This window comes from Rhipicephalus microplus, unplaced genomic scaffold (genome assembly GCF_043290135.1).
Source record: "Rhipicephalus microplus isolate Deutch F79 unplaced genomic scaffold, USDA_Rmic scaffold_12, whole genome shotgun sequence".
Taxonomy (NCBI): domain Eukaryota; kingdom Metazoa; phylum Arthropoda; class Arachnida; order Ixodida; family Ixodidae; genus Rhipicephalus; species Rhipicephalus microplus.
Genome location: NW_027464585.1, coordinates 12,860,266 through 12,870,182, shown reverse-complemented (window position 1 = coordinate 12,870,182; position 9,917 = coordinate 12,860,266).

The following is a 9,917-nucleotide window of genomic DNA, read 5'->3' as shown; positions in this document are numbered from 1 at the left end:
TACTCGAAAGGTTGAATCCTCGAGACCTCCAGGGAGTGGTTTGTTGCTTTTTTCTTTGCACTGATAGCTTTGAAGATATGTTTTGATGGGCGGGAGAGTGGAGCACGACTGTCTCCGTGGCGCAATTGGCTAGCGCGATCGGCTGTTAACTAAAAGGTTGGAGGTTCGAGCCCACCCGGTGGTGGTGTGGCACTTTTAGTTTCTTTAGGCTGATAGCTTTGAAGATATTTTCTGATGGTGGTGAGAGTGGAGCAGGACTGTCTCCGTGGCGCAATTGGCTAGCGCGATCGGCTATTAACCGAAAAATTGGAGGTTCGAGCCCACCCGGTGCTGGTTTGTTGCTTTTTTCTTTGCACTGATAGCTTTGAAGATATGTTTTGATGGTGGGGAGAGTGGAGCACGACTGTCTCCGTGGCGCAATTGGCTAGCGCGATCGGCTGTTAACCAAAAGGTTGGAGGTTCGAGCCCACCCGGTGGTGGTGTAGCGCTTTTATTTTGTTTAGGCTGATAGCTTTGAAGATATGTTCTGATGGTGGTGAGAGTGGAGCAGGACTGTCTCCGTGGCGCAATTGGCCAGCGCGATCGGCTATTAACCGAAAAATTGGAGGTTCGAGCCCACCCGGTGGTGGTGTGGCACTGTTTTTTCTTTGCGCTGACAGCTTTGAAGATATGTTCTGATGGTGGTGAGAGTGGAGCACGACTGTCTCCGTGGCGCAATTGGGTAGCGCGATCGGTTGTCAACCAAAAAGTTGGAGGTTCGAGCCCACACGGTGGTGGTGCGGCGCTTTTTTTTCTTTGGGCTGATAGTTTGAAGATATGTTCTGATGGTGGTGAGAGCGGAGCAGGACTGTCTCCGTGGCGCAATGCTAGCGTGATCGGCTGTTAACCGAAAGGTCGGAGTTTCGAGCCCACCCGGTGGTGGAGCGGCGCTTTTTTTTTGGGCTGATAGCTTTGAAGCTATGTCCTAATGGTGGTGAGAGTGGAGCAGGACTATCTCGGTGGCGCAATTGGCTAGCGCGATCGGCTGTTAACCGAAAGGTTGAATCCTCGAGACCTCCAGGGAGTGGTTTGTTGCTTTTTTCTTTGCACTGATAGCTTTGAAGATATGTTTTGATGGTGGGGAGAGTGGAGCAGGACTGTCTCCGTGGCGCAATTGGCTAGCGCGATCGGCTGTTAACCGAAAGGTTGGAGGTTCGAGCCCACAAGGTGGTGGTGCGGCGCTTTTTTTTGGGCTGATAGCTTTGAAGATATGTTCTGATAGTGGTGAGAGAGGAGCAGGTCTGTCTCCGTGGCGCAATTGGCTAGCGCGTGCGGCTGTTAACCGAAAGGTTGGAGGTTCGAGCCCACCCGGTGGTGGTGCGGCGCTTTTTTTCTTTGCGCTGATAGCTTTGAAGATATGTTCTGATGGTGGTGAGAGTGGAGCACGACTGTCTCTGTGGCGCATTTGGCTAGCGCGATCGGTTGTTAACCGAAAGTTGGAGGTTCGAGCCCACGCGGTGGTGGTGCGGCTTTTTTTATTCTTTGGGCTGATAGCTTTGAAGATATGTTCTGATGGTGGTGAAAGTGGGGCATGACTGTCTCCGTGGCGCAATTGGCTTGCACGATCGGCTGTTAACCGAAAGGTTGGAGGTTCGAGCCCACCCGGTGGTGGTGCGGCGCATTTTTTTCTTTGGGCTGATAGCTCTGAAGAAATGTTCTGATAGTGGTGAGAGAGGAGCAGGACTGTCTCCGTGGCGCAATTGGCTAGCGCGATCGGCTGTTAACCGAAAGGTTGGAGGTTCGAGCCACCCCGGTGGTGGTGCGGCGCTTTTTTTCTTTGCGCTGATAGCTTTGAAGATATGTTCTGATGGTGGTGAGAGTGGAGCACGACTGTCTCCGTGCCGCAAATGGCTAGCGCACTCGGCTCTTAACCGAAAAATTGGAGGTTCGAGCCCACAAGGTGGTGGTGCGGCACTTTTTTTTGGGCTGATAGCTTTGAAGATATGTTCTGATAGTGGTGAGAGAGGAGCAGGACTGTATCCGTGGCGCAATTGGCTAGCGCGATCGGCTCTTAACCGAAAGGTTGGAGGTTCGAGCCACCCCGGTGGTGGTGCGGCGCTTTTTTTTGCGCTGATAGCTTTGAAGATATGTTCTGATGGTGGTGAGAGTGGAGCACGACTGTCTCCGTGGCGCAATTGGCTAGCGCGATCGGTTGTTAACCGAAAAGTTGGAGCTTCGAGCCCTCCCTGGAGCGGTGTGTTGCTTTTTTCTTTGCGCTGATAGCTTTAAAGATATGTTCTGATGGTGGTGAGTGTGGAGCACGACTGTCTCCGTTGCGCAATTAGCTAGCGCGATCGGCTGTTAACTGAAAGGTTGGAGGTTCGAGCCCACCCGGTGGTGGTGCGGTGCTTTTTATTCTTTGGGCTGATAGCTTTGATGATATGTTCTGATGGTGGTGAGAGTGGAGCAGGACTGTCTCCGTGGCGCAATTGGCTAGCGCGATCGGCTGTTAACCGAAAGGTTGGATCTTCGAGACCTCCAGGGAGTGGTTTGTTGCTTTTTTCTTTGCACTGATAGCTTTGAAGATATGTTTTGATGGTGGGGAGAGTGGAGCACGACTGTCTCCGTGGCGCAATTGGCTAGCGCGATCGGCTGTTAACATAAAGGTTGGAGGTTCGAGCCCACCCGGTGGTGGTGCGGCGCTTTTATTTTCTTTAGGCTGATAGCTTTGAAGATATGTTCTGATGGTGGTGAGAGTGGAGCAGGACTGTCTCCGTGGCGCAATTGGCTAGCGCGATCGGCTATTAACCGAAAAATTGGAGGTTCGAGCCCACCCGGTGGTGGTGCGGCGCTTTTTTTTCTTTGCGCTGACAGCTTTGAAGATATGTTCTGATGGTGGTGAGAGTGGAGCACGACTGTCTCCGTGGCGCAATTGGGTAGCGCGATCGGTTGTAAACCAAAAAGTTGGAGGTTCGAGCCCACACGGTGGCTGTGCGGCGCTTTTTTTCTTTGGACTGATAGTTTTGAAGATATGTTCTGATGGTGGTGAAAGTGGGGCACGACTGTCTCCGTGGCGCAATTGGCTAGCGCGATCGGCTGTTAACCGAAAGGTTGGAGGTTCGAGCCCACCCGGTGGTGGTGCGGCGCTTTTTTTTTCTTTGGGCTGATAGCTTTGAAGATATGTTCTGATAGTGGTGAGAGTGGAGCAGGACTGTCTCCGTGGCGCAATTGGCTAGCGCGATCGGCTGTTAACCGAAAGGTTGGAGGTTCGAGCCCACAAGGTGGTGGTGCGGCGCTTTTTTTTGGGCTGATAGCTTTGAAGATTTGTTCTGATAGTGGTTAGAGTGGAGCAGGACTGTCTCCGTGGCGCAATTGGCTAGCGCGATCGGCTGTTAACCGAAAGGTTGGAGGTTCGAGCCACCCCAGTGGAGGTGCGGCGCTTTTTTTCTTTGCGCCGATAGCTTTGAAGATATGTTCTGATGGTGGTGAGAGTGGAGCACGACTGTCTCCGTGGCGCAATTGGCTAGCGCGATCGGTGTTTAACCGAAAAGTTGGAGGTTCGAGCTTTCCCGGGAGTGGTGTGTTGCTTTTTTTCTTTGGGATGATAGCTTTGAAGATATGTTCTGATGGTGGTGAGAGTGGAGCAAGACTGTCTCTGTTGCGCAATTGACTAGCTGAATCGGCTGTCAACCGAAAGGTTGGAGTTTCGAGCCCTCCCTGGAGCGGTGTGTTGCTTTTTTCTTTGCGCTGATAGCTTTAAAGATATGTTCTGATGGTGGTGAGTGTGAAGCACGACTGTCTCCGTGGCGCAAATAGCTAGCGCGATCGGCTCTTAACCGAAAGGTTGGAGGTTCGAGCTCACCCGGTGGTGGTGCGGCGCTTTTTTTTCTTTGGGCTGATAGTTTGAAGATATGTTCTGATGGTGGTGAGGGTGGAGCAGGACTGTCTCCGTGGCGCAATGCTAGCGTGATCGGCTGTTAACCGAAAGGTCGGAGTTTCGAGCCCACCCGGTGGTGGAGCGGCGCTTTTTTTTCTTTGGGCTGATAGCTTTGAAGCTATGTCCTAATGGTGGTGAGAGTGGAGCAGGACTATCTCGGTGGCGCAATTGGCTAGCGCGATCGGCTGTTAACCGAAAGGTTGAATCCTCGAGACCTCCAGGGAGTGGTTTGTTGCTTTTTTCTTTGCACTGATAGCTTTGAAGATATGTTCTGATGGTGGTGAGAGTGGAGCAGGACTGTCTCCGTGGCGCAATTGGCTAGCGCGATCGGCTATTAACCGAAAAATTGGAGGTTCGAGCCCACCCGGTGGTGGTGCGGCGCTGTTTTTTCTTTGCGCTGACAGCTTTGAAGATATGTTCTGATGGTGGTGAGAGTGGAGCACGACTGCCTCCGTGGCGCAATTGGGTAGCGCGATCGGTTGTCAACCAAAAAGTTGGAGGTTCGAGCCCACACGGTGGTGGTGCGGCGCTTTTTTTTCTTTTGGCTGATAGTTTGAAGATATGTTCTGATGGTGGTGAGAGTGGAGCAGGACTGTCTCCATGGCGCAATGCTAGCGTGATCGGCTGTTAACCGAAAGGTCGGAGTTTCGAGCCCACCCGGTGGTGGAGCGGCGCTTTTTTTTCTTTGGGCTGATAGCTTTGAAGCTATGTCCTAATGGTGGTGAGAGTGGAGCAGGACTATCTCGGTGGCGCAATTGGCTAGCGCGATCGGCTGTTAACTGAAAGGTTGAATCCTCGAGACCTCCAGGGAGTGGTTTGTTGCTTTTTTCTTTGCACTGATAGCTTTGAAGATATTTTTTGATGGTGGGGAGAGTGGAGCACGACTGTCTCCGTGGCGCAATTGGCTAGCGCGATCGGCTGTTAACCAAAAGGTTGGAAGTTCGAGCCCACCCGGTGGTGGTGTGGCGCTTTTATTTTCTTTAGGCTGATAGCTTTGAAGATATGTTCTGATGGTGGTGAGAGTGGAGCAGGACTGTCTCCGTGGCGCAATTGGCTAGCGCGATCGGCTATTAACCGAAAAATTGGAGGTTCGAGCCCACCCGGTGGTGGTGCGGCGCTTTTTTTTCTTTGCGCTGACAGCTTTGAAGATATGTTTTGATGGTGGTGAGAGTGGAGCACGACTGTCTCCGTGGCGCAATTGGGTAGCGCGATCGGTTGTCAACCAAAAAGTTGGAGGTTCGAGCCCACACGGTGGTTGTGCGGCGCTTTTTTTTCTTTGCGCTGACAGCTTTGAAGATATGTTCTGATGGTGGTGAGAGTGGAGCACGACTGTCTCCGTGCCGCAAATGGCTAGCGCGATCGGCTCTTAACCGAAAAGTTGGAGGTTCGAGCCCACACGGTGGTTGTGCGGCGCTTTTTTTTCTTTGCGCTGACAGCTTTGGAGATATGTTCTGATGGTGGTTAGAGTGGAGCAGGACTGTCTCCGTGGCGCAATTGGCTAGCGCGATCGGCTGTTAACCGAAAGGTTGGAGGTTCGAGCCACCCCAGTGGTGGTGCGGCGCTTTTTTTCTTTGCGCCGATAGCTTTGAAGATATGTTCTGATGGTGGTGAGAGTGGAGCACGACTGTCTCCGTGGCGCAATTGGCTAGCGCGATCGGTGTTTAACCGAAAAGTTGGAGGTTAGAGCTTTCCCGGGAGTGGTGTGTTGCTTTTTTTTCTTTGGGATGATAGCTTTGAAGATATGTTCTGATGGTGGTGAGAGTGGAGCAAGACTGTCTCTGTTGCGCAATTGACTAGCTGAATCGGCTGTCAACCGAAAGGTTGGAGTTTCGAGCCCTCCCTGGAGCGGTGTGTTGCTTTTTTCTTTGCGCTGATAGCTTTAAAGATATGTTCTGATGGTGGTGAGTGTGAAGCACGACTGTCTCCGTGGCGCAAATAGCTAGCGCGATCGGCTCTTAACCGAAAGGTTGGAGGTTCGAGCTCACCCGGTGGTGGTGCGGCGCTTTTTTTTTTTTGGGCTGATAGTTTGAAGATATGTTCTGATGGTGGTGAGAGTGGAGCAGGACTGTCTCCGTGGCGCAATGCTAGCGTGATCGGCTGTTAACCGAAAGGTCGGAGTTTCGAGCCCACCCGGTGGTGGAGCGGCGCTTTTTTTTCTTTGGGCTGATAGCTTTGAAGCTATGTCCTAATGGTGGTGAGAGTGGAGCAGGACTATCTCGGTGGCGCAATTGGCTAGCGCGATCGGCTGTTACTCGAAAGGTTGAATCCTCGAGACCTCCAGGGAGTGGTTTGTTGCTTTTTTCTTTGCACTGATAGCTTTGAAGATATGTTTTGATGGGCGGGAGAGTGGAGCACGACTGTCTCCGTGGCGCAATTGGCTAGCGCGATCGGCTGTTAACTAAAAGGTTGGAGGTTCGAGCCCACCCGGTGGTGGTGTGGCACTTTTAGTTTCTTTAGGCTGATAGCTTTGAAGATATGTTCTGATGGTGGTGAGAGTGGAGCAGGACTGTCTCCGTGGCGCAATTGGCTAGCGCGATCGGCTATTAACCGAAAAATTGGAGGTTCGAGCCCACCCGGTGCTGGTTTGTTGCTTTTTTCTTTGCACTGATAGCTTTGAAGATATGTTTTGATGGTGGGGAGAGTGGAGCACGACTGTCTCCGTGGCGCAATTGGCTAGCGCGATCGGCTGTTAACCAAAAGGTTGGAGGTTCGAGCCCACCCGGTGGTGGTGTAGCGCTTTTATTTTGTTTAGGCTGATAGCTTTGAAGATATGTTCTGATGGTGGTGAGAGTGGAGCAGGACTGTCTCCGTGGCGCAATTGGCCAGCGCGATCGGCTATTAACCGAAAAATTGGAGGTTCGAGCCCACCCGGTGGTGGTGCGGCACTGTTTTTTCTTTGCGCTGACAGCTTTGAAGATATGTTCTGATGGTGGTGAGAGTGGAGCACGACTGTCTCCGTGGCGCAATTGGGTAGCGCGATCGGTTGTCAACCAAAAAGTTGGAGGTTCGAGCCCACACGGTGGTGGTGCGGCGCTTTTTTTTCTTTGGGCTGATAGTTTGAAGATATGTTCTGATGGTGGTGAGAGCGGAGCAGGACTGTCTCCGTGGCGCAATGCTAGCGTGATCGGCTGTTAACCGAAAGGTCGGAGTTTCGAGCCCACCCGGTGGTGGAGCGGCGCTTTTTTTTTGGGCTGATAGCTTTGAAGCTATGTCCTAATGGTGGTGAGAGTGGAGCAGGACTATCTCGGTGGCGCAATTGGCTAGCGCGATCGGCTGTTAACCGAAAGGTTGAATCCTCGAGACCTCCAGGGAGTGGTTTGTTGCTTTTTTCTTTGCACTGATAGCTTTGAAGATATGTTTTGATGGTGGGGAGAGTGGAGCAGGACTGTCTCCGTGGCGCAATTGGCTAGCGCGATCGGCTGTTAACCGAAAGGTTGGAGGTTCGAGCCCACAAGGTGGTGGTGCGGCGCTTTTTTTGGGCTGATAGCTTTGAAGATATGTTCTGATGGTGGTGAAAGTGGGGCATGACTGTCTCCGTGGCGCAATTGGCTTGCACGATCGGCTGTTAACCGAAAGGTTGGAGGTTCGAGCCCACCCGGTGGTGGTGCGGCGCATTTTTTTCTTTGGGCTGATAGCTCTGAAGAAATGTTCTGATAGTGGTGAGAGAGGAGCAGGACTGTCTCCGTGGCGCAATTGGCTAGCGCGATCGGCTGTTAACCGAAAGGTTGGAGGTTCGAGCCACCCCGGTGGTGGTGCGGCGCTTTTTTTCTTTGCGCTGATAGCTTTGAAGATATGTTCTGATGGTGGTGAGAGTGGAGCACGACTGTCTCCGTGCCGCAAATGGCTAGCGCACTCGGCTCTTAACCGAAAAATTGGAGGTTCGAGCCCACAAGGTGGTGGTGCGGCACTTTTTTTTGGGCTGATAGCTTTGAAGATATGTTCTGATAGTGGTGAGAGAGGAGCAGGACTGTATCCGTGGCGCAATTGGCTAGCGCGATCGGCTCTTAACCGAAAGGTTGGAGGTTCGAGCCACCCCGGTGGTGGTGCGGCGCTTTTTTTTGCGCTGATAGCTTTGAAGATATGTTCTGATGGTGGTGAGAGTGGAGCACGACTGTCTCCGTGGCGCAATTGGCTAGCGCGATCGGTTGTTAACCGAAAAGTTGGAGCTTCGAGCCCTCCCTGGAGCGGTGTGTTGCTTTTTTCTTTGCGCTGATAGCTTTAAAGATATGTTCTGATGGTGGTGAGTGTGGAGCACGACTGTCTCCGTTGCGCAATTAGCTAGCGCGATCGGCTGTTAACTGAAAGGTTGGAGGTTCGAGCCCACCCGGTGGTGGTGCGGTGCTTTTTATTCTTTGGGCTGATAGCTTTGATGATATGTTCTGATGGTGGTGAGAGTGGAGCAGGACTGTCTCCGTGGCGCAATTGGCTAGCGCGATCGGCTGTTAACCGAAAGGTTGGATCTTCGAGACCTCCAGGGAGTGGTTTGTTGCTTTTTTCTTTGCACTGATAGCTTTGAAGATATGTTTTGATGGTGGGGAGAGTGGAGCACGACTGTCTCCGTGGCGCAATTGGCTAGCGCGATCGGCTGTTAACATAAAGGTTGGAGGTTCGAGCCCACCCGGTGGTGGTGCGGCGCTTTTATTTTCTTTAGGCTGATAGCTTTGAAGATATGTTCTGATGGTGGTGAGAGTGGAGCAGGACTGTCTCCGTGGCGCAATTGGCTAGCGCGATCGGCTATTAACCGAAAAATTGGAGGTTCGAGCCCACCCGGTGGTGGTGCGGCGCTTTTTTTTCTTTGCGCTGACAGCTTTGAAGATATGTTCTGATGGTGGTGAGAGTGGAGCACGACTGTCTCCGTGGCGCAATTGGGTAGCGCGATCGGTTGTAAACCAAAAAGTTGGAGGTTCGAGCCCACACGGTGGCTGTGCGGCGCTTTTTTTCTTTGGACTGATAGTTTTGAAGATATGTTCTGATGGTGGTGAAAGTGGGGCACGACTGTCTCCGTGGCGCAATTGGCTAGCGCGATCGGCTGTTAACCGAAAGGTTGGAGGTTCGAGCCCACCCGGTGGTGGTGCTGCGCTTTTTTTTTTCTTTGGGCTGATAGCTTTGAAGATATGTTCTGATAGTGGTGAGAGTGGAGCAGGACTGTCTCCGTGGCGCAATTGGCTAGCGCGATCGGCTGTTAACCGAAAGGTTGGAGGTTCGAGCCCACAAGGTGGTGGTGCGGCGCTTTTTTTTGGGCTGATAGCTTTGAAGATTTGTTCTGATAGTGGTTAGAGTGGAGCAGGACTGTCTCCGTGGCGCAATTGGCTAGCGCGATCGGCTGTTAACCGAAAGGTTGGAGGTTCGAGCCACCCCAGTGGAGGTGCGGCGCTTTTTTTCTTTGCGCCGATAGCTTTGAAGATATGTTCTGATGGTGGTGAGAGTGGAGCACGACTGTCTCCGTGGCGCAATTGGCTAGCGCGATCGGTGTTTAACCGAAAAGTTGGAGGTTCGAGCTTTCCCGGGAGTGGTGTGTTGCTTTTTTTCTTTGGGATGATAGCTTTGAAGATATGTTCTGATGGTGGTGAGAGTGGAGCAAGACTGTCTCTGTTGCGCAATTGACTAGCTGAATCGGCTGTCAACCGAAAGGTTGGAGTTTCGAGCCCTCCCTGGAGCGGTGTGTTGCTTTTTTCTTTGCGCTGATAGCTTTAAAGATATGTTCTGATGGTGGTGAGTGTGAAGCACGACTGTCTCCGTGGCGCAAATAGCTAGCGCGATCGGCTCTTAACCGAAAGGTTGGAGGTTCGAGCTCACCCGGTGGTGGTGCGGCGCTTTTTTTTCTTTGGGCTGATAGTTTGAAGATATGTTCTGATGGTGGTGAGGGTGGAGCAGGACTGTCTCCGTGGCGCAATGCTAGCGTGATCGGCTGTTAACCGAAAGGTCGGAGTTTCGAGCCCACCCGGTGGTGGAGCGGCGCTTTTTTTTCTTTGGGCTGATAGCTTTGAAGCTATGTCCTAAT